The 22238-nt window shown below is 37.8% G+C and overlaps 1 long non-coding RNA gene across 1 annotated transcript; it reads right to left on the reverse strand.

The window, feature by feature from the left end:
- Positions 1–1990: 1990 nt before the first annotated feature.
- LOC140683802 (uncharacterized) lies at positions 1991–17153 on the reverse strand. Its single transcript, XR_012055312.1, has 5 exons — positions 16889–17153; positions 11580–11691; positions 10599–10636; positions 8399–8608; positions 1991–2317 (listed from the first exon to the last, which is right to left on the reverse strand). It is a non-coding gene; the product is annotated as an uncharacterized lncRNA (long non-coding RNA).
- Between the last annotated feature and the right edge of the window lie 5085 nt (positions 17154–22238).

A 22238-nucleotide genomic window follows, 5' to 3' on the forward strand; every position in this document is an offset into this window, starting at 1 on the left:
GATGTACAGGTCCAAGAAGAGAGGTCAAAAAACACCTTTCCTACAACCTTTTCCACCCTGGATCTTCAGAGAATCATGTTTACAATGGTTCTCCGTCTCTGTCTTACAACTACTGTTATAAGAAAAATATAGAGTTGTGTATTAACATTTTTACTATGCAAGAGTGCTGTATTGACCCAGATTAACTTTTTCTGCATTTTCACTACTGATTAAAGGGTTTAAAAACTTTATACCCATGTGGTTGCAGCTTTCACTACTAAACTAAACCAAAGTTTAATTTACAACACACAGAGAAAGATAATTTATAGACAGTTAGCACCACAAATTAGTTTCTTATATTTTTACAATTGAGAGTTCGTAAGAGCACTCCTTCTCTAGGAAAACACTGTATCTGTCTCCCCCAAGTCTCATTTTGTTCATGAAGGACATTTATCACACCTTTATATTTTTTTATATACTTAGCTTTCTAGAAAGAGAAGCCTGTAATCCACAAGCTGTAAAAGCTTGTTATGAACATAAAGACTTTTGGGAGATAAATTAAAATAATGAATAGCCCTTAGTATAAACACATACATCCCCCCCTGCACCTCCTCGAATAATAAGAACTGCAAATTATATTGAAGTATGAACTGAATTAGTTAAATATAATTATCAAATATATGACAGGCAGGGACAGTCTTGTCACACGTTCTTAGGAAAGAGAAAATTTCTACTCCTTAGGCCAAAGAGGGAACTGGCTTCTGAATATGATGTGTTTCCAAGTAAAAGGGATTTATTTTTTCCCCTACCAGGCACTGAAAGTCTTTTTTAGATGTAGCCCTACTTCTCGATGAAGTCCCATCTCACAAACACAAAATAAGCCTTCTGAGAGGGAAGTTAACTAAACAATTAGATACCTGGAAGTCTCTGTTTGATAGATACCTCAAGTTATTTTATAATCCTGAATTATTTCATGAAATATGAGGAGAAGCAAAGGAGATATTTTGTTGACACAGAATGGCAGGCATTCTTATGAACTATTTACGCCAAATTTTGAGCAAAATTAGTGGGAGTTAAAGACTCTCTTCAGCTCCCAGAAAAGCTCAGGATCTTGCAGTAAACCATAAATGAGCAAGAGGATAAAATATCTTCATTATACTGTATTTCAGCGCTTTTAGTACAGTTAAATATAGGCATATTGGCTAGATAGAATAAGAAATGCATGATACCTCTGCCAGTGGAATGAAGACTGTCAGTTTGGCAGCTTCCAAGGGTATAATTTTGTACATGAACTTTTATCAAGAAAGTTTCCTATCCTAGATCAACAGTGGAAACAGTACACAGAAATACATGTAGTCTCCAGCATCTCTGTACTTTCTTATCTGTGTGACTCATCTCTTAAAATAGAAGATATTTTATGCCTCTGAGATCCTTGGGCTTTCTACTCTGAATTTTCAGTTTGGATGTCAAATACAATTAATGTCAAATATATGATGGCTGTTTCTGAGACCATGAAGGTCCAATCAACTGATCACTAACTTTTAGCCAATTTTTTTTGCTGGAGTTGGTGGGCCTTTTACATCTTTCCTGAGCAGATAAAGCTATTGTCATTTTGTGCAACAGAGGGGTGGTCAGGACCCTCAATGAGGTAACACAATTTATAGGGTACCTATGTAGAAATAGATGTGAAGGCATGACTGCAGCAACCAACAATTTCCAGATCTAGGGCCCTAATTTTCCTCTCTGTCTTTGCATGAGGCATAGCTCCTCCCTCTGACAATTTATTTATTCCTGTAAGGTACTACATGTAATACACATTAGTATATGAAAATGACAATCATAGAGGAAAAAAATGTTTGCAAGAAAATGCATTGATTTTCTATCAATTTCCTTATTGTCATGGTTTAACACCAATCAGCAATTAAGCACTCAGTTGCTTGCTCACTTCCCCCTGGTGAAATGGGGAAGAGATTTGGAAAGGTGAGGAAATTGCATGTTGAGATAAAGTCAATTTAATAGGTAAAAGAAATAAAGACAGTTTAATAGGTAGAGCAAAAGCCCCATGTGCAAGCAAAGCAAAATGAGGAATGAATTCACCTCTTCCCCCTGGGCTCGCAGCTGCTCAGCCATCTCCAGGAAAGCAGGGCTCCATCAGTACAGTGGTTGCTTGGGGAGACAAAATGCCACCAGTCTGAGCGTCTCCCTTTCCTTCTTCTTCCCCCGGCTTTGTATGCTGAGCATGATGTCCCATGGAATATCCCTTGGGTCAGCTGGGGTCAGCTGTGCTGGCTCTGTCCCCTCCCAGCTCCTTGGGTAAGGACCAGAAAAGTCCTTGGCTCTGTGAGTAATGGAAAGATCTCTGTGTTATCAACACTGTCTGTGGCACAAATCCAAAACACTCCATACTGGCTACTGTGAGCAAAACTATCCCCATCAAACCCAGCAGAAATACATTTAAATTATCATAAATATCCACCCATTATTAAGTGTCTTCAGCTCCTCAGACTAATGAGGGTGGGAAGGCTGGTTTCCAAGTGGTCAAATTCTTAGGATTTTTTAACACACAATTAACCCTCAAGCTACAATTTCATTTTAAAACCCTACAAGTATTGAACTGTTTATTTTTCTTTTCTGTTAATTAAAGTATGATCTCATTTTTTTACCCTGCCTCTTTCATACTCTTAATAAACTCATGCCCTCTGGTGCTAGTGACTTTTACAAATCAGCTTCTCAACTATCCATCAATCTTTACACAGAGCATTAATGTTTTATTGTTCTTGTTCTGCTAGTAATGATTTTTCACTTCCTCTGCTGATTTTTTTTTTATCAAAAGTAATTTACAGCACTCTTCATCAAGATGAGCCTTTGCCAGTTCTATATACATCATATGTGTGTTCTCTGCCACTTGGCCAATTCAGAAATTTACTTTTATGCTTTGCTGGTTTTAAATCAAGCCCTGTTAGGTAATAAATTTAAATTGCCCTGTAGGAATTTCCTTAAGCATTTATATATAATGAAAAATATTATTTAGGCCCCTTAAAATTCTGGTGGGTTTTCTGTAAAATGTTTTTGTAGGTGATTTTTTTTTAAGTACAACTGCATGAACTCATCTTTTAAAATATCTTATAATTCTATGATCTGAAGTATTTAAATTTTAAAAAACCAAAAAGGGTTCTTAATGCATTCATATGATTTGTCACTATAAAACAGTCACTTTGAAATTACTAAGCTCATTATGAATAACTAAAAAGCTGTTCAGAATCAATATGGATCAACACAAACACTTACCTCTCTTTTCATTTATTATCTATTCTACAAGAAGTGAGAAGAAGTCTCTGAAACCTCACTTAACAGGTGATCAGCTTTGCCAAACGTTTACCAAATTACTGGCATAGACATCACTTTCAATTTCTTGCTGTGCAATAGAGGTGAGACTGTTTCCTTCCTAACACATTAGTTTGTGTCTAATAAGATCCTTGGATAGCTTTTTATATAGGTATTGTATTTTGTTGTTTGATTAGGAATTATATTAAAATTAAAAGAATAATAAATATTAGATCTTTCCAGAAGTAATTTATAACTATTTGCTACGTGCTCAGAGAATAATTTATGTATTTTTTTTACATTACAGCACCCAAAATGTCATCTGGTTACACCCATCTGTGAATCTGAGTGTTCTTTATAACATTTTTAATGCTTAAGCATGCAATCAAATATTTGTTAACTTTTCTAAACTTAATATTTGAATTTGAATGTAGTTGAAATATTGTGTATTTTGGAAGTTTTTCAGAGCTAAAAGCTCTCATCCCTTGGCAGAGACATTGTAAAAATGCCTTGTTCTGTCCATCTCCCTGCTGTTTGAGAAACAGGCTGAGGAGATCACAGTTAGTGCTTCTTCCTTCAGACCCTCTTGCCAAAAAGCTTCAGTCTACAGAAGAGAGTTTCTTCTGGCAGTGTCTAATCCTTGAATTTTGAACAAGCTTGACATTTATACTATATAATTAGGAGTAGCAGCTATGTTGCTATGCTGCTTTCCCATATGCTCCACAAATCCAGCATCAGAGACTGAAAGTTCATGACACCACGATACATTCAGTATTCCACCTTCTCTGAAATACAATATTCCCTTCTCCTTTGTGCTAGATAATTATCCATTTTTATTGCAGGGAACATTGCCAGATGGAGCAATGCAGGAGCTGGAGTGCAAAGGTGTGTGGGAGAGGAACTGGTGCAGGGGTGTTATCAGCTCCCAAGGTGCAGCATGAGGACACAGATTGGGCACACGACCAAAAACTATGTTTGAAAAAGAAAAAATGAAGCCATTTGACATAGAACAAACAAACAAACAAACAAACAAACAAAAGCATGCCTACACTGTAGCTGTGCACTCTTTCTCTGAACCTTGAGCCTCTTAAAGTGTTTTATTTGACAGAAATGGAAAGGAAAGCTGCAGCTTTGACCTACAGAGAGCAAAGACCTACAGAACTATATGCTGCCTCAAGCAGCAGCTGAAACCAAACCAGTTTCAATCAGAAATCAGAAGAAAAGGAAATAAAGCTCCCATATCATTAAAAATCACCCTAAAAAACATTTGAAAGAATCTGCATGAAACCACACAACTTATCCACTAGCTTACTCTGTTGTTCATTAGAATGTATTTCTTTTATTTCAAAACTGCACAGATTTGCTATGAGAATGGTTATACATAATACAAATATGCAAATCTCCACTACTGCATCCAAACAAGCTAAACCTTACACTGTGAAGACAATATTGGATATCTATTAAGCAAAAGTTTCCTGGGGTATAAATCCTAGGGGAAGAGATAGGAATGCAAATTATCTTGTTCAAGAAGAGTCTCAATTATTCTTTAAAAAAGAATAAATTAAGTCCATGGTCAGTTCTGTTAAAAAAAATTGCTGCTCTCAAAGTATTACACCATGGTCACAATTCAGATAACCTCAGCTTTCTAATACTCCCTGAATGCAAAATACATAATTCAGGCATAACCTTGATGTGCAGAAAATGCATTTCTCATGAGCCCTTTTGCCTGCATACAATCCACTTATCAAAAACATGATCAAAAAAAACCCCAACATTTTTCACCAGAAAATAGAGTTCAGGGTATATTTGTAAAATTCAGATTTTTTCACTTTTACTACTTACAATAGTATTTTTATACTATTTTTATAAAGTGAGTAATCACAATTTTTATTAAAAGTGAGATTATTCACTTTTACCACTACAATAGTATTTTTTCATTTTATAGCACTGAAGAAGCTCAGCTCCTTTAGAGTGGCATTAACTGCAATTTGATTTGAAGGACCTAAAAGTTTTTCACACATTCAGGACTTGAAGTGAAAAAAAAAAAGCAATTGAAAAGCTGAGATAGATGGATTTTATTAACATCAGCTGCCCTTTTTCATGGCATGCAAGGAAAAAGAGTAGGACTATGTTAAAGGCAAAATAATTAATCTAGCTTCCTTTAATAGTCTCAAAGCACTAACAGGGTCTTCAATGATATTAAATGTTAGGGGAAATATATGTTTTAGAGCCTGCCTGTGTATAAAAAAATTGCTTTATTCACACCTCTGAGTATTGATGCAATCACAGCTCTATTGTAGACTAATTACAAGATGAGAAGCAAATTGAATTATACCAGTGCAATTTCATTCAAATAACGTTTCACTGGGAATAACTGAGTTAAAGGAGAAGCTTTAAAAATCATACTCAGGAAAACCTTTTGTGCCAGGAGAAAAACTGTGTGCAGACCAAACCTTCAGTATATGGGACTTAGAAAGTCTCATTAGTGTTTGTTTCACTTTTTTTCCTTTTATAAAAATTCATGGGAGTAAATGCACATGAATGAAGATTTTAGTCCTGAAATTCACCCTCATCTTTGAGAAAGCCATCTTCAGGTCTCACTGCTGTATGAAGATACTATTAAAGGAGGATAATTATTTTTATTAAGTCATATTATTTCGTGTGCTGCCAGCATCAGGACTGTTACAAGACTGTTACAAATACTGTGCATCTCTCAGTATTTGGCAGCTTCAGTGCTGAAGCACATCCTCAGAGTCTGCTGATATCCCCAGGGACAAGGTAGCACAGCTAAATACATAAATAAATAATTAAGGACGCTGAAATGGTGGTGATGAGCTTTCTGAGGCTGATGCATGGGTGACTAAAAAGTGACTGGTACCTGCTAAGTGATGAGAATGCAGACTCAGGGTTTGCTGCAATATACAGGGCCAGGAATCTCACACAGATCCAGATCCTTCAGAGATCCTCAGGAAGCCTTTGTGCAGAGGAAGAAAGAAATGTAGGCCTCAGTAGGATGCAAAACCCTGTGGCCAAGTGATGGCAAAGTTCTTGAGCCCAAAGGACCACTCTGTTTTCTGAGAATTCCAGGTACCTGCCTATGCCTCACTTTTGTTTCTCCCTCCCCCAAAAAGGGGGAAAAAGGGAATATGACACTTTGTCTAAGAGCTATTGTGTGATACTCTGGTAGGAAGGAGCCCTTAAAAAGAAAACACCTGTCAAATCTTTTACACTGGTTAGTGCTCAAAGTCTCACAGGGCAGAAGAAAAACGGGTTTGAGAAGTCTGCGTCAACATCTAACTTATAAAGGGGAGGTGGGGAAATGGATGGAATTACGGGTGGAATTAATAGATTAGACTACAACAAGCAATCAGTGAGCCAGCAGTTAGAAAAGCACATTACACTGCTCTCACCACAATGGTTTGAGGAGAGACTGACCACAGAAGTGCTAGAATGAACAGAAGGGGGTACAGTCCCTTCACCAACAAGGTAAATGAGAAAGAAAACACAATTATTTCTCTCTGAGGACCTGAAGAAAACAAAGTAAAATACAGCAGCAGGGAAAAAATAAAAAAGCTGCAGAATTGCCTGTGAAAGCCGTGATGATCTCAGACTGTGCCTAGCCTTAGAGAGCACCTGCTGTGTGAATTGCTTGGGCTTTTATTAAAACTTCAATTAATGTAAGCAGTTGTAATAATGGAACAAAAACTGAAAAATTGTTCTATACAGCCAAAGCACAGTCCAATAATCCTGTTTCCTTTCTCAAGCAAAAGCCTAATAAAAACAACAGTCTGCTTGGAAAGGAGGGACTGAGGGTGTAGCAAAGTGAAACAGGATGTGCAGGTGGTCAGTCTCTGCATTTGGAGGTTGTGAGAGGCTCCAGCAGGCTCCAAACCCATGTACAGTCTTAAATCATTCATGTGCCCAAAAAGCCACCTCTCCCTCTGAGGCAATTTGCTGTTGAAATGCTGCTGAACACAGCTGTGTGTCCTATGCTCCCGTGGTATCTCACTGCCACGATTCTTCAGTGCATTTTGGCACCAGGTACAGATATCCCAAACTGCAGCAAAGGCCCAACCTCTTCTGGCAGGTCCTAAAGAGAAAAGGCAGGCAATGCCTCTCCACATTCATTCACATGCCTGAATTTCTCTCCTTCTCTAGAGATATTCACCTGAGAAAGTTCTTATTGCAATAAGCTCTTCCTTTGTGGTCTCCTGCAAATAAAGCTCTGAAAGGACGTCAGAGGATAGATAGAGGAAACTGTCACAGGCTAAAGAACTTGGGATGAAAAACCTTCCAATCCCTAAAGCTCCAAGGAAAACATAAGCTCCTCTCTGCCATCTCCATAAAATACATGCAAACAAATTATTTGAGATCCAACCTAAATTTACTCATCAGCACAGGAGGACAAAACCCATCTAACCAGCTAGACACATCAGACATCTGACATATTGTGTTGTCCAGCAGAAGAAGGTGATCAAAAGAAAAATCTGTGAAAATTTCAAGCAATCCATAACATGTTTGGGGGTTTTTGTTAATTTTTTTTCCCCAAAATATAAATATTAGGTATTGGTTGCAAATCCTAGTTATCAAAAAAACCTTTATCTTTCCAATTCATCAACTGAAGAAATTAATTCAAGGCAGGGAAGTAATTAAAATGCAAAATTAAAACAGAAACAATATTCTTTGTGTTCACACTCCCCAGTGTGGTTTGGAGTTAAGTTCACATGGGCTTATGCTGGCATGATCAAAAGAAAAAAAAATGTAATTAAAAGTGTGTATCAAATCATAAAGCTCACACAACTGGGAACAGCACTACTCAATTTGTATGTTGCTCCAAATAAAATATTCAACAGAAAACATGATCAGAATTCAGCCACACCATAAAAGTGGAAGATATAAGTGTTATTTTTACATCTCACTGTGGCTTCTGCCCCGATTCATTAGGTCCTGTAATTAAGAACAAAAACAAACAAAAACAAACAAACAAACAAAACCAGTTTCAGTATGTTTCATAACCACATAATGAAATTGGAGCATAAATTCATTTTTTTCCATTTAGCAGACAAGCAGACTCATGAAGCTGTCTCCCCAGTACCTCCACTGGCAATCCTGCAGGCAGTTTTTGGAGAAGATCAGGATGAATTTCATGCTGCTTGGCAGTGGCAGCCTTTCCAGAGCCCAGGAAGGCAGGACAGCTTCCTTAGGGCCTTGCTGCAGACCAAGAGTGGTGCTTCTTGCTTCAGAGGGTTCTCAGAATAGGAAAGAAAAGATTGTCTCTCTGTCTTCCCCCACATCCAGGCATATACTGAGATGAAGAAAAGAAAGCTTAAGAAAGAGCCCAAACCCACTGGATTATCACGTGCATTCTATGATATTTATATTTTTATTGTTTAATCCCTGTACTCATTATAAGTTTGCAACACGTGTTAAAACAAGAGAAGCCACTTGGGTCAGTGTCACCCCATCTCTCTCTCACAGCCAAACACATTTCAACTAAGAAGACAATTTGACATTCAAGAACTTTCACTGGGATTTATGTGCCCAAAATTAATCATATTGATGGTGCCACATGGGCCATTTTGTGACTTCCTGTGTTGATTACAAAATTAGCTGGTTTTTAAATGGCTTAACACTTGCTCTTCCCAACACTCCAGGGTAATATATTTCTTCACCACTCCTTCTAAGTCAGCAATATTGGAAGAAGAAAAAAATATTAAGAATATCTTAGGGCAAGAATGCTACTAAATTCTCTAAGTGCCATCCCATAAATGTATTTCAATATTCCATAAACACACGTATGCACGCTTCTGCAATGTCTGACTAAAACCATTAAGGATTTAATTTTATGTCTAAACTTTTCCCAAGATTAATTTTAGATGGTTAAGCAGTAAATATAAATATCAGCTGAGTCCAATTCTGAAGTTTCTGCTGCATTTTTACATCCAGGACCTTGGCTTGGCAATCATACATTTCAGTTGGATTGTAAACGTGCCTAATCTAACCTGATGTTATCCAAAGAAAGCTGTGAGTAAATTGGAAAAGGGTTTTTTTTAAAATATGTTTGAGAAATCTTATGTAAGCTTTAACTTTTCTGCATGCATGGAATTTATACAGTGCTGTGGTAATTATTACTGTACCTAAAATATAATGAGACAAAAAACAGTTCAAAGAAAGTCAGAACTGGTGCAGGTGAAACCATCCTGTTAAACTTCATAAACCTTTACAGGATGATCCAAAGCTGGATGATGAGCAAATATCTTCTGCAGCAGCTCTGAAATTTGCCGTGAAAGGCAAATGCTGCTCTCTCTACATTTTGGACATGGATTGTGCTAAGAAACCATCCAGTCTAATCCTTCTGTTGCTGTTATGTCAAATATACTGCTGTTAGCTCCAACTTACTGCAATTTTCTTTTGCTGAATCTCAAAAATGTCTCAAGAATTAAATCCATACAGGAACACTGAGCTCCAGCTAGCTTAAGGGCCCAGCATGGGCCTGCACAACAAAGATCACAGACTACTCCCCATGGTGAAGAAGCCCAGGAATTTCTGACCCTTGCCTTTTACAGCTGTTAAACTACAAAGCTAACAGGTTTGGAGGTTCCAAACCTACAAAACCACAGAAAAGTCCTATAAAGGTGAAGTCATCATTTTCTTACTCCCTTTTTCATAACAGAGGTCTTAATTCACATTATATGACAAAAATCAACATGTCAATTTTTTTTTTTCTATTTCCAAGTCATCTGTTTCTATTCAAGAATTTCTTCTGGCTTTCCAACAGATGTGATATATAAGCATGAAAAACAGAGCTCTTCATATCACAGATGAAATTAAGAGAAATACTGTGGTAAGTTCTTTGAAAATGAAGAATGCTTTTTCTTATTTTTTCTGCAACTGTAGAAAAAAGGGATATTCCAGGAGACAACATACTTGAAATTAATGCACAAGAACACATTATTTTACAAGGGACAGAAATGCCTTTAAGACTCAATTCTCTTAGGCAGCTTCAGCTTCTAGACATAGCTAGACTTCCTCTAGAACTTAAGTTCATGCCCCTGCCCATAGTTACATTGAACCACTTGGAGAGAATAACATATCCATGCAAAATGTGTCTGTACTGTGAGAAACAAAGAATAAAGTGAGCAGTTCAGAAAGGTTCCCAGGGAAGCAAATATTTAAATAAGGAAACAAAATAAGTTTAATAAGCAAAAATTTTAAAACATGTTGCAACACTAAACATTTTGCCTCAAGGAATGGCCTGGTACACCTTGTGAGAGAGTGCAAGGAGTCTTTCTTACCTGGCTTCTTAGCTACAGAGCTCCTCCCTCTGATGCAGCTGTTGGAAAGAACAGAAACCTGTGAGATTTAGTGTATTCCAAAGCAAGCCAGAAGCCTAAATGCTTTGCCAAATGGCTCTCCTGGACTCTCAAAGGACTATCCTCTACTCATTGACAACAAGCATTGAACTATAAATGTAGTACCTCAAATTAAGGGAACCGCTTGATGTTGGGCCAATTCTCACTGGATGAGGCTGAATGAAATAACAAGATTAATTGTTTTATTGCACCTGTAGTTTTGTTGGAGACCTGAAAACAGTACAGCCAGGTTTCACATTCTATGGCAATGCTTTATTGAACTAATTAATCATTAGTTTCTTCTCTTAACAGTTTGAAGAGGTCTGTCATACTCACTGTGACTTATAATTTGCATGTAAACATGTCACATCTTGAAATTTCACTGCACTTCCTCTACAGCTCACTTCACAGACTCTTGGCAAGAAAACAGCTGAATTTACCAATTGATTGGGACAAAAGCAAGGACAATGATGATAAATCCAGGAAAATCTCCAGAATGGCAGCAACAATTGAATAAACAAGTGGATGTTATGGAGTTTTGATAATTCTTGACCTTGTGCTTGGCAGTGGGATTGCTGTGCACATCTCTTGTGCTTTTATAGGAACAGCTAGAGATCAAGCACCATACACCTCTTCAGCAGAATTGCTGCTGATTTCTTACTGATGATTAGTCTGTAATTTCATGTGCAGTACAACCAGGAAAGAGAACTTTGGATTTCTGAAGAACTTCTCTGTTATTTTAATAAGTTCCCATTGCCTCTGAAGAGAACCGGGAGTTTCACTTTTCCTGCTGTCATCACATTACTTTGGTTATTTATAGTAGTTCATCTGCACCAGCAGTTGAATGAAGTATCAATACTCTGAACCTTCATGTCACTGCCATGAAAGTTTTTCATTATGATAAATCTTGTCAAAATTACATACCTAGCCAGTAAGATGATATATGGCATAAAACTTTGTTCTGGGGTTCTTTTCTGCTTTTAAGATGATGTTTTCTTTGGTATTTTCTGCATCACCTTCAAACTGAAGTTGCTTTCTGAAAGGAACACAATACAAAGAAATATCAATACTAATAGGCATTTTCTTTGTTCATTATTACACACATTGCCTTCTTCTTCTTCTTTTAATTCTGAGTGACACTGGAGGAAGCATTACAAATACTTGGTATTGCAATCCTTTCCTCCATGCTTCAAGTACCTTTACATACCTAAATAATGTGCCTGAACATTATATATTACTTTTAAAGGGTTCATAAATGGACACAAAAAAAAAAAAAAAAAAAAAAGGAAAATAAAGCTACACCTATTTAGAGAGTCCCCTGTAAAAGAAGAAAATGTTGGTTCAGCAAGAAATGTAGAACGAAGACTGCAGTCTCTCAAAGTATTAATATTATGGCAGTAGAACCATTTCAGAATTGTGCTTGCATCCTTGATGCAAAAATTATTCCTAAGTTTTAATTTACTAAATTAAAAAGGTGTTTTGGGGTTTTGAATACAATATGGCAGTATGGATACATGTGTCATTTGTGTACAATACAGCATCATGGCCCAGCTGTTCAGAAAAAAAGGAGGATGAGGGAATCCTTGCTTAGCACTTATAGTCCTTTCCCAGCAGATGAAACATTGGGCAGGTGGTGTCAGACTGTTGAATTGGCTCCATTTAATTTTATATGTGTTCAGCTAATGCTTTGCTTCGTTTTCTGTGACATTAATGTCTCAGACAAAACCTGAGTTGCCCAGACTTGGAGTCTAGTCAGCACAAACAACACTGTGGTCACTAAAGAGAGCCAGCAGCACGTCCAGAGGGTGGTAGATACTGTGGAGAAGTGGATCTGTCTCCTTAGACTGCTTCTCTCCACCTAATCATTGCAGAGGAGGTCTAGCATGACTCAATTCCTGACACAGAGACCTCAGCTAAATTGCTGATGGTAGGTAGGGTGAACAGGAGTGTAAATGTCATTGCCTCTGAATCTCAATCTCAGAGGGAGTCAGGTTTCATTTAACAGGAGTGGGAAAATCTTTTTAGAAGACTGAAGCACTAGAAAAACATTAAAATCTGGCCAGTGCACCACTATAAGTACAGGAAGTCCTTCCAATTGTCTCTGTCCCAAACACTATTTAATCTTTCTTTGACAAATCCAATGCAGAAAACTAGCAGAAAACTAAATCTGTCTCTCAGAAAGCCAATAGAAGGGTTGCAATTATCATCAATTAATTCAGAATTTCATTTAGGAAAAAAACATATGAGAGGAAAACCAAGGTATCATAAATAGGTTTTGAGCAGCACTTTCAATAAAGATGCAGTGTTGAACAGGGCTTTAAGCAACCTGTTCTAGTGGAAGGTGCCCCTGCCCATGGCAGAGGGTTGGAACTGGATGGTCTTTGAGATCCCTGCAAACCAAACCATTCTATGGTTCTGTGCTTGACAAACAAAATGAAAGGGTGATCAAAGCAGAGAACATGTATTAAAGATACAATGAGTTATGAAGCAGAAGACAGAATGATAAAGAAAGAGCATACGTGAACAGATGAGCACTGGCAGAAAAAAGAGGAGGAGTGGTTTGAAGTCAAGGGATCACTCCAGACTGACACTCAAATACCAAAATCAGAAACTGTCTTCTTATTTTGCCTTGGTAACCAGAAAAGCAAAAGCAAATCCGGTTTCCACAACCTGATTATCACAACCTAGAATCAAGTCAAGCTTCTTAATCCAAATATGCCACACTTTAGTGTAGAATGAGCAGTGCACAAACTGCTTGTTGAATAACAGATTGTGAGAAGTCAGGCCTGATTCTGTTGCTTCCATTATTACCTAATCTCTAGAAAACAGATAAATAGCAAGACCAGTTTCTCTAAGGAAGTATATATCACACTGTGTGTTCTTATCTTTGAATCATGCAGAAGAAATGTGGGAGTACGTTTTTATTGGTATCACTAGGAGATCTAGCTCAGGTTTCACAGGATTTTCCTAGAGCAGCATTTCAGTTCCATTAGCATTGATTAATCTGGTATTAACTTGGTATTTACCTGTCATTAAATGAAAATTCTCATATGCTTCATTTAAAGATCACATCATCTAAATTTTTCATATGGCTGAACTCTTCTTGCCTTCTTAAATATTAGAAATCATGTGTCATCTCTTGCTTTAGTGACAGTCAACATTGCAATGTATCAGTATATTATATATTATGTCATGTTATATCAGTATGTACATTTATATATATATCGGTATATATATTTATATATTATGTCATATTATATCAGTATATATATATTTGGCCAAGGTTAAGAGTAATTTAAAATTTCTAAGCTGTCATAGAGCAGGCAATAACTGTGCAGCTCAAAGCACTACCACAAAACCCACCAACAATAGGGGAAAAATAATTAACTTCACCTGCTTGTTCTCAATCTAAATAAATGTACTTAATGGCTGGGAATGGTAAGAAAAGCTTCAAATCTCAATATATTCTTCAGTCATGGAAAAATAATTTATCTCTGCTTTTTTGTTTCTTTTTTCTTTTTTAAATAAGGATTTCTACCTCAAGGGGCTGCTGTAAAATTAGTACCTTGATAGACTTCAAAAAGTGGTAGCAGATCACCATTAATTGTTATTAGAGAGTCTTACTGTGGATATATTCAGAATTATCATACAGCTCCAATTTTAATTTAAGAATTCCAGAAGGAAAGGATATGTCATATTGCTACAAAAGGCTAATCTGTTCTTCTTTCCACTGAATAAAATCTGTGTTAGGCTGGTATCAGAGTCAAGCCCAATGCCTTAAAGGGAGAATCTTTTTAAATATCATAATTAAAGCACATTAGGATTTTATGGCGAATTTCATTCCCTGCACTTGTTCAGAGCCACACCTGAGCTCCTCAAGGCCTTCATTTTTATGTGGAATGGGCTCCTTCCTTTCTGTATAAAGCAGTAGCATTGTAATATGAAATTCCCTCTCGTGGCATTTTTGGTAGCCAGACACTGAACAGAGAGAATCAAGCACTGCTTTTATTTGCTGTTATTTTCTATGCTACAGAGCTGCATGAAGTTAACCAAAGTACAACAGATGACATGAAATCCTCTGATATTTCAGATGTTTTAAACAGTTAAGAGAGACCAGTATTTGCAGCAAAGTCAAACCTCCAGAGAGAAACAGTTTCAGCATCTGAGATGATAGATTTAGAGCCAAATAGCATTTTCCAGCTCCTGAGCCTGACTTCATGTGAACCAGTGGCATCTGGACTCCTTGTCATCCCAAAATTCAGATGTATATTTGAGTTGCAGGGAAAGGGAACACCAGGCAACGGGACAGTGCTAAGCTCAACTTATTGAGGGAACCAAGAAAGGGATGAGCTTTGGCTGAAAAAGCCCTTCAGCCATGCATCCACAAACCAAGACTCACCCAGTTACCACCTAAGCAGGTTGGCTCAGTCTTGCCTGGAGGCAGCACAACATCCCACTGCATCCAGACCCAGGGTCAGGCTCTGTTTGGTGGCTCAGAACCGACAGTTTCACTCTGTGTCCTCCTCCTTCTCTTCCACTCCTCATCCAGGGCTGGATGCCTGCATAGCAATGCTTCCCTTGATCTCACCCGAGGGTTTTATAGCCACTATTTGGCACAGGCTGCCAGTCAGTACCCAGCAATATCCCTGTCCAACTTCCCAGCAGTTTCAAATAATGCACTTGTATAAAATGTTGATCCATGACCTGTGCCAAGGCTCAATACACTCTGTTCCTGTTTGCACTTTCTTGTCAGCTATTACTTGTTATACTCAACTGTGAAACTGAGCATGGTCATGAAGGCACAGTGGCAACCAGCTTTGCCCCTTTTTCCTCTTGATCTTCCCTTTAACAGTCCCTCTTCTGCACGGCAGAATCATTCATAGGAGCAAACCAGAAAATCGGAACAAAGATGTTCCTGCAACACGCTCCAGACACAAGCCAATTTATCTTGTCCAGATATAACCTTAAACATCCAGGCTCAGAATGCCTGTGCAAACAATCAAAAAGAAGATGATCTACCTATTCCTAAAGCAAACTCCTGTGTGAACGCCGCCAGACAATGTCCCAAGAATGTTTTCTAATTTGTCCCTGCTTTGAGTGGGGATTTGACCAGATGTCCTCCAGAGGTCCTTTCCATTTTATAAGTTCCTTTCCAAACTGTTTTGCTATGATCCTCTGACATGATCTCTCTTCTACACAAGCTGTTTGCTGTTGACTTTGCTGATTATAGTCTTTCAATAGCAAAACCCTGAAGCAGGCCCAAGGCAATTTGCATGTACCAAGACAGACAAATCCACAGCTGGAACAGTCATCAGAAGAGTTTTCAACATCTCTTCAAAGTACAGGGTAAGAAACAAGCTTTTGGAAAATATGTTTTCAGGGCACCTATTTATTGTAATAATTGAAGGTGTCACTGATAATGAATTACTGTTCTTGCTACTGGCCTAACAACCCTTTTTATCTTTGGGGTTGCATTCAGCAGCTGTAACATGTTGATTCAATGCTGCAACATACTGAAAATAAAAGCAGTGTTGATGCAATGCAAAAGCAATCTATTTATCATCCTGACACCCAACAAATAACTTTTCCTCTTTAATCTAGAAATTGTGCATGTGTTGCTAAATCATGGTATTGCTATTCTGCAGAGGGTCCTTATTGTTCAACTTTAAGTTTTAGAGTTTTTTCTTTTCCACTGCTACATATTTCAACTTTCTCCTTTCATGTGCTATGGTAACATGTCCTTTACAGGGGAACAAGAGCCACAAGAGCTACTTACTCTGTGTAGCTCACACATTTATTATTATCTACAGTTCTCATGAACTGCACCCGACAGAAAAAAAAAAATTGTTCTCCTCAAAGACTAGCCAGCATAAAACCAGCATGACCTAAAGAAACCATCAAGTCAGAGCTGGAAATCCTGCTGGGATAAGAAGCCAGTACCTAATGATTTCAACAGACTGCCTTTCATCTGACTGCTGCTACTCCTCATCAATACCAGTGAGATGTTACATTGATTGAAGCACTTAACAATTTTCCCTTCATGCAAATTGTCTATGTGTAGATTCTCTATTAACTACTAACTTGCTGCTTTTGTGAGATATGAAAAAATTACTTCTAGGAACATAAATCAGACCAAAGATTCCTTGCTAAATACTTGTCATATAATTTCACTAAGCATTCACTGTTTATGCTTATTGCAGCTGTGAAGTTTTCGCAGGATCTAATTCACATACCTGACTCAGCAAACCCCAAACATTTTCCATAGGGCATTCAGCTTGGTGAGCAAAACCACAGCACCTTTCCATCTCTCATTATTAGGTTTCATTCACCTGTGGAAGAAAGGACCAAGGAAAATGCTCAGCATACTCATCTGAAGATGAAGTTCATGTTCACAACTCCAGAGTCATATCCTCTTTACTGGCATTAAATGCAACTTCCAAGTCCATTGGAACTGGAATGACCATAGGCTAGTTATCATCAGAAAAATAAATATTTGCCAAGAGTTGCCAATGCAACAGTGTGAGAACATTAACGTCACCAAAGATATTCAATTAGCTTCTAACTAGAAATATGATTTAATGTTTTAACACCCTTTTTTGTTTCCTTTTTAAAATATCCATATGTTTGACATTTTGTTAATAAGGGTATGAACAGAAATGAACAGAAATTAATTCTGGGTCCGTGGCTTCAATACATAAGGAGATACAATTTTTTTGTTTGTTTGTTTCAAGTGTAAGGCATTTTTAAAGCTTCATTTGTCAAGTAAAAATCAGTAATGTACATTCATAATATAGCCTGCCACAAAGCTTCATTTTTAGTAACTAATGCTAAATATCTGACTAAAGAAACTGGTAGAAAATACTTTTGCCAGAAAAACTATATAAAAATTTTTAAAAAGTGAAAAATTACTTCAGAACAAAATATTCCACTTCAGAAACATTGCCAAATGGGAGACCAAGAGGAAGTATCCTTCTAATATTTCTTATTATTAATCTCCCTTGCAGATTTCTCTTTTAGATTGCACATTGTGTCACTGTTGCAACACAATCTTTAGCATCATGGAGAAGCCAGGTATATCATGGAATTCTCTGGTCAGAACACATCAAGAGCAATTCAATGGAGCTTGAAATCTCAGTCTTATCATCTAAGAAAAGACAACCATGATTCCCATTATGCTCCGTAGCAGAACTTTTAAATTAAATGTCATATTATCAGTCAGATACTGGCCTATTCAACCATTTCTATTTTTGGAGGAAAATAAAATAATTAATCCAAGTGAGATACTTGTGAAAACAATTTTTGTCAAAACCCAATATTTTTTCTATAAAATAGCAATATTGACTATAAAAAAAAACCCCACACTCAGACTATTTGGAGCAAATGGAAGGAAACACAAATAGCTGCATTATTTAGGGAAATTATCTACATATTTAACTTTTCCTTTGAGGTCCTAAACTATTCTATTTCTCTTGTCAAGGCTGGATTTCATGGCAGCATATTGCCCCAGCAGCACAGTGGCAGAGAAAAGCTGGGCTACAGCTACCTCTGACATTGTGCAGGCAGAGTGAGTGACACAAACAATGAATTTTAAGGTAAATATTGTTTAGAAGCCTTTGAAATATAGAACCAAGATAAAGCAGGGAACTTTATTAAATGGAATTTACCTTCTTGAGAAATACCTTTTAGTCTCACATTTCTGCAAACAATTTCATTGATTTCTGTGAGATTAACTGCGTACATCTGGTTTGCAAGAACCTCTGGCAGACAACCTATGAGTTGAAAAAAAAACCAAAATAACTGGCTGATCTGCATTCAAAGCAAGTTATGTCTCTGCTTGCCATCTGCCATAATTATTATTGTTTCTTCTAAATGCTCATTGTATTTGAAATGTGTCTGAACAGCTTTGCTCTTACTAGTTATAAAATGAACCTTATAATGAGTTTACCAAATTATTGACTCAAAACTTTTTCATAAGTCAGCCACAGAAAAGAACACGTTCCATAAATAATACATTTTGCAGAGTAGTAGGGAGAAAAATTAACTAGAAAAAATTAGTTTTCCTTGCTTCCTTTATGTGACTTCCTCACCTTATTTCTTTTAACCGTCAATTCAAAACTATGACATTCCTATGCAAGAAGAAAATATCTGCTTAGTGTCAATTCTCATATCTTGAGTGACTGAATTTTTGATGCCCAAGTTCCCAGAGTCCTGAGATTATATTAAAAATTTAACAAACATTTTGAGATAAATGGAGAGAGTGGAGAGTCTTGAGAATAAGCTTTGCACATTTCCTCATGTTTCAGAAAGCTGAATGCTTTTTGAAAAAGAATTAATGATTTTTACTGACCCTGGAGGGCTTTTTAGAAGTGCAAGTCCATTCTGACAGTTTTTTTTATTACAGGAGTTTGATTAGCAGTTCTTCACAAAAAAAGCAGTCAGCTATTTAGAGTGGGTCTCTAATGCAGTTCAGAACCCAGCTCTCATGGCATTATGTCCTGGAAAGGCACTTTTTCCATTCCAGACAAAGGAATGAAATTCTCTGCATTACAGAACATTCTGCTGAAGCAACAACCTCTCCTTGACTGCTCTATAATGGACTTTGGAGGGTGATTCGTCATGGGCCAGGACGCAGGGCAGGCATAAAGTGCTGCCCACTTCCATTAGCAGCCCACTGGGTCGGTGAGAGCTACCTTGGGCAGCAACAGCCAGGACAAAACTCTCCAAGTGATGGAAAGTGCATCAGCTTTTCAAAGGCTTTAGGAAGCAGGAGGCCAGGAAGGGCTACCTGGGTGTTGAAAAGCCCACTGTAAATCACACCGCTGCAGTGCACCCAGGAGTCACCCATCCCTCAGCAGCTCTGGGCATCGCTGCAGCCCTGGTTCCCCTGCTTCTCCCCGGGCAGCATTAGAGCCGGCAGCTGCAGGACCCACAGCAGCCATCCTGAGCGACCCACCTGAGCCCTGTTCCTCCACACCAGCTCCCCTGGAGGCTGCTCAGGGCTCCCTGCTCTCACAGCTACTCCCAGCTGGAAGCCAGGGATGGCAGAGTGCTGAGAATCTGCATTTCCTGCTGCCCTCCCTTTCAATTTTGGTGAGCTGGCACACCCAGCATGTTCCACCAGACGTGGCAGCCTGGACCCAGGTGGTTGCCCTGGTTCTTAAGATTTTCTAAAGCCTTCTGAGTTTACATTCTTGTAGAGAACTTTCTTGTGGGAATTCAGAGCTTCCCTCTGGCTGCCCTGGAAGGTCTGGGACCCTGGCAGGGGTCAGGAACCCCCCTGGACAGAGCCCTGCACGCTGCCCTGCAGGACAGACCTGCGGCAGGGCAGCAAAACATGTTATAGATAAGCAAGAATAAACAACCTTAAAAACAGCACAGACGAATTATGGCTTCTTCTTTAGTAACAAAGCAAAAAGACAAAGACTTTCTACTATCTCAGAATCACCAATACCCACAGATTCCGACACTTTCTCACACAACTTTCTGTAAACAACCTATTGTTTTGCATTCCTTCATAGAGGTGGAGAAATTTGATGTACTGGTAGCTTGTCCAATGTCGTTAGAGAGGTGGCACCTTCACCCTCCAATCCACTGTCACCTTTGGAAAAGTATAAATGCTGGAGTCAGAAAATAAACTTCCTCTTTTTCACCTTTGCAATAGCAGCAGCTCACATCATGTTTTCACATGTCCTCTAGTGCCACTCAGGTTATCAGCCCTGAGTGCTCCCAGGTTCCTCAGCATGTGAAGAGTTCAGCAAGGCCCAGCTCTTACCAAATCCTGCATCTCTTCCAGCAATAGATGCTTTCATGATCAATACCTTTAGATTGCTCACCTGAAGCTGTGGTTGGTTATTTCAGGGTACAGGAACTGATTTGCATAAATGTCTGCAGATCATAAAAACACTGAATGATTCAGATTGGAAGGGTCCCTAAAGATCATCTAATTCCAGCCCTGCCCTCCCTGGGCAGGACACCTTTCACTGAACCAGGTTATTCAAGCCTCAAGGCTATATCCAGGAGCCAGGGCAGCATATTCTTCTGAAAATCAAGAGTATCTCACCAATAAAGCAGCTGTAAGTATATCTCACAATAAAGTAGACTTCGAGTGGAAGGGAGCTTTATTCTACTTTTATATATATGACTTTGAATAATTTAAAATTTTAGAGCTATCACAGGATAATTCAGGTTGAAAAGCGCTTCAGACAAAAATATAACGACCTGCTCAGGGATTTGAATTTTTATTTGCAACTGCAGTGAATATCAAAAAAAAGTTTTATTTTTCCTAGTCTGTGTCTTTAAAATTTTTGTTTACTTGAAGTAAGGTAGGAGACATATATAGAAGTGTACAAAAAGTAGTGCACCACACTGGGAGAGAAGCCTGTGTGTGCAAGCCAGCACTTTGCTAGGACAAGCCATCCTTGCTTGGCAAATTAACTCTGTTGAAGAAAAGATGTCTTTAAATAAGGCTCCTGGAATTTAGCAAAGAGATTCTGTTATGCTATCCAATTACAAATGGTCTCCCTCCCATTGCCTACAGACATAGCAAACACAAGGCATTAATTTTCAAAGGAGGAAATAGTCCAACTGTGGCAGAATCATTCCCACGCCTTCATTGTCACCACATTAAATAATTTATTTGGACAGATATAAACATGTGGTGTGGGGGAAGAAGATCTCCAGCACAGAAGAGAGTTGCCTCAGAGTAGCAGCAGTTACATAGGCATCTATCTTATAGGTGGAAGACTGTTTCCAGTGGTTAAAATGGAAATATTTATTGGCACTTAAATTAATAATAAACATTATCAGCATGGCTTCAAATATTTTACCTTCAAGGTAATTAATGAATACTTGTTTTCAGGGATTTAAACCGTTTTTTTACAAGTGCTTAACAATTTTACTGTAGCAAATAATAGAGGAAACAAGGAGTTTGTTACCCTAGTGCAAAGATATTCACATAATTGTTACTTAATAAAAATTCTGCAAGAAAATGGGTGGATTGTTGTTGTTACATGCATTTAATACTACCATGGGTCTTTAAAGAAGGCTTTAAAAAGCCATTTTTGCAAAAAAAGCTTTGCCTCAAGGACCTTGTAGTCTTAATCAACCAACTTAATTATATTTATTTTATATCTAAAGATGGAGATTAGATATTCAAGTATGAGAATCTAAGCATATGAAATGAGGTGCTTCCATCCACTTTGAGATGGGCGGCATTTTCACGGACTAAGTTTATGACCAAATAAGATCATTGGATTAAAACTTTAAAATGCTGAAAATTTTACAGAACTACTTAATTTAATAATTTTTGCTCATTAGTTTTTGTCTGCTTTCGCGTTTTGAGGCAAAATAGCAATAAGAGATTATAAGACTCTGCATATTGTGATGGGCATATTTCTAAGGAATTTCTTGAGATCAAGCTTATCATCTCCTGAAAAAAATTTAGTGCCATAAAAATATCTAAAATTATCCTTTAACCAACAGAATCTTAGTGTTTGGTGCAAGTTACTCACATTAAAAACATTTTTAGTTTGAATTTTAAAAACAAGATTTTTGACATTTCCCAAAATTTCAGTCAATTCCTTT

This window comes from Taeniopygia guttata, chromosome 3, assembly GCF_048771995.1.
Source record: "Taeniopygia guttata chromosome 3, bTaeGut7.mat, whole genome shotgun sequence".
Lineage (NCBI taxonomy): Eukaryota > Metazoa > Chordata > Aves > Passeriformes > Estrildidae > Taeniopygia > Taeniopygia guttata.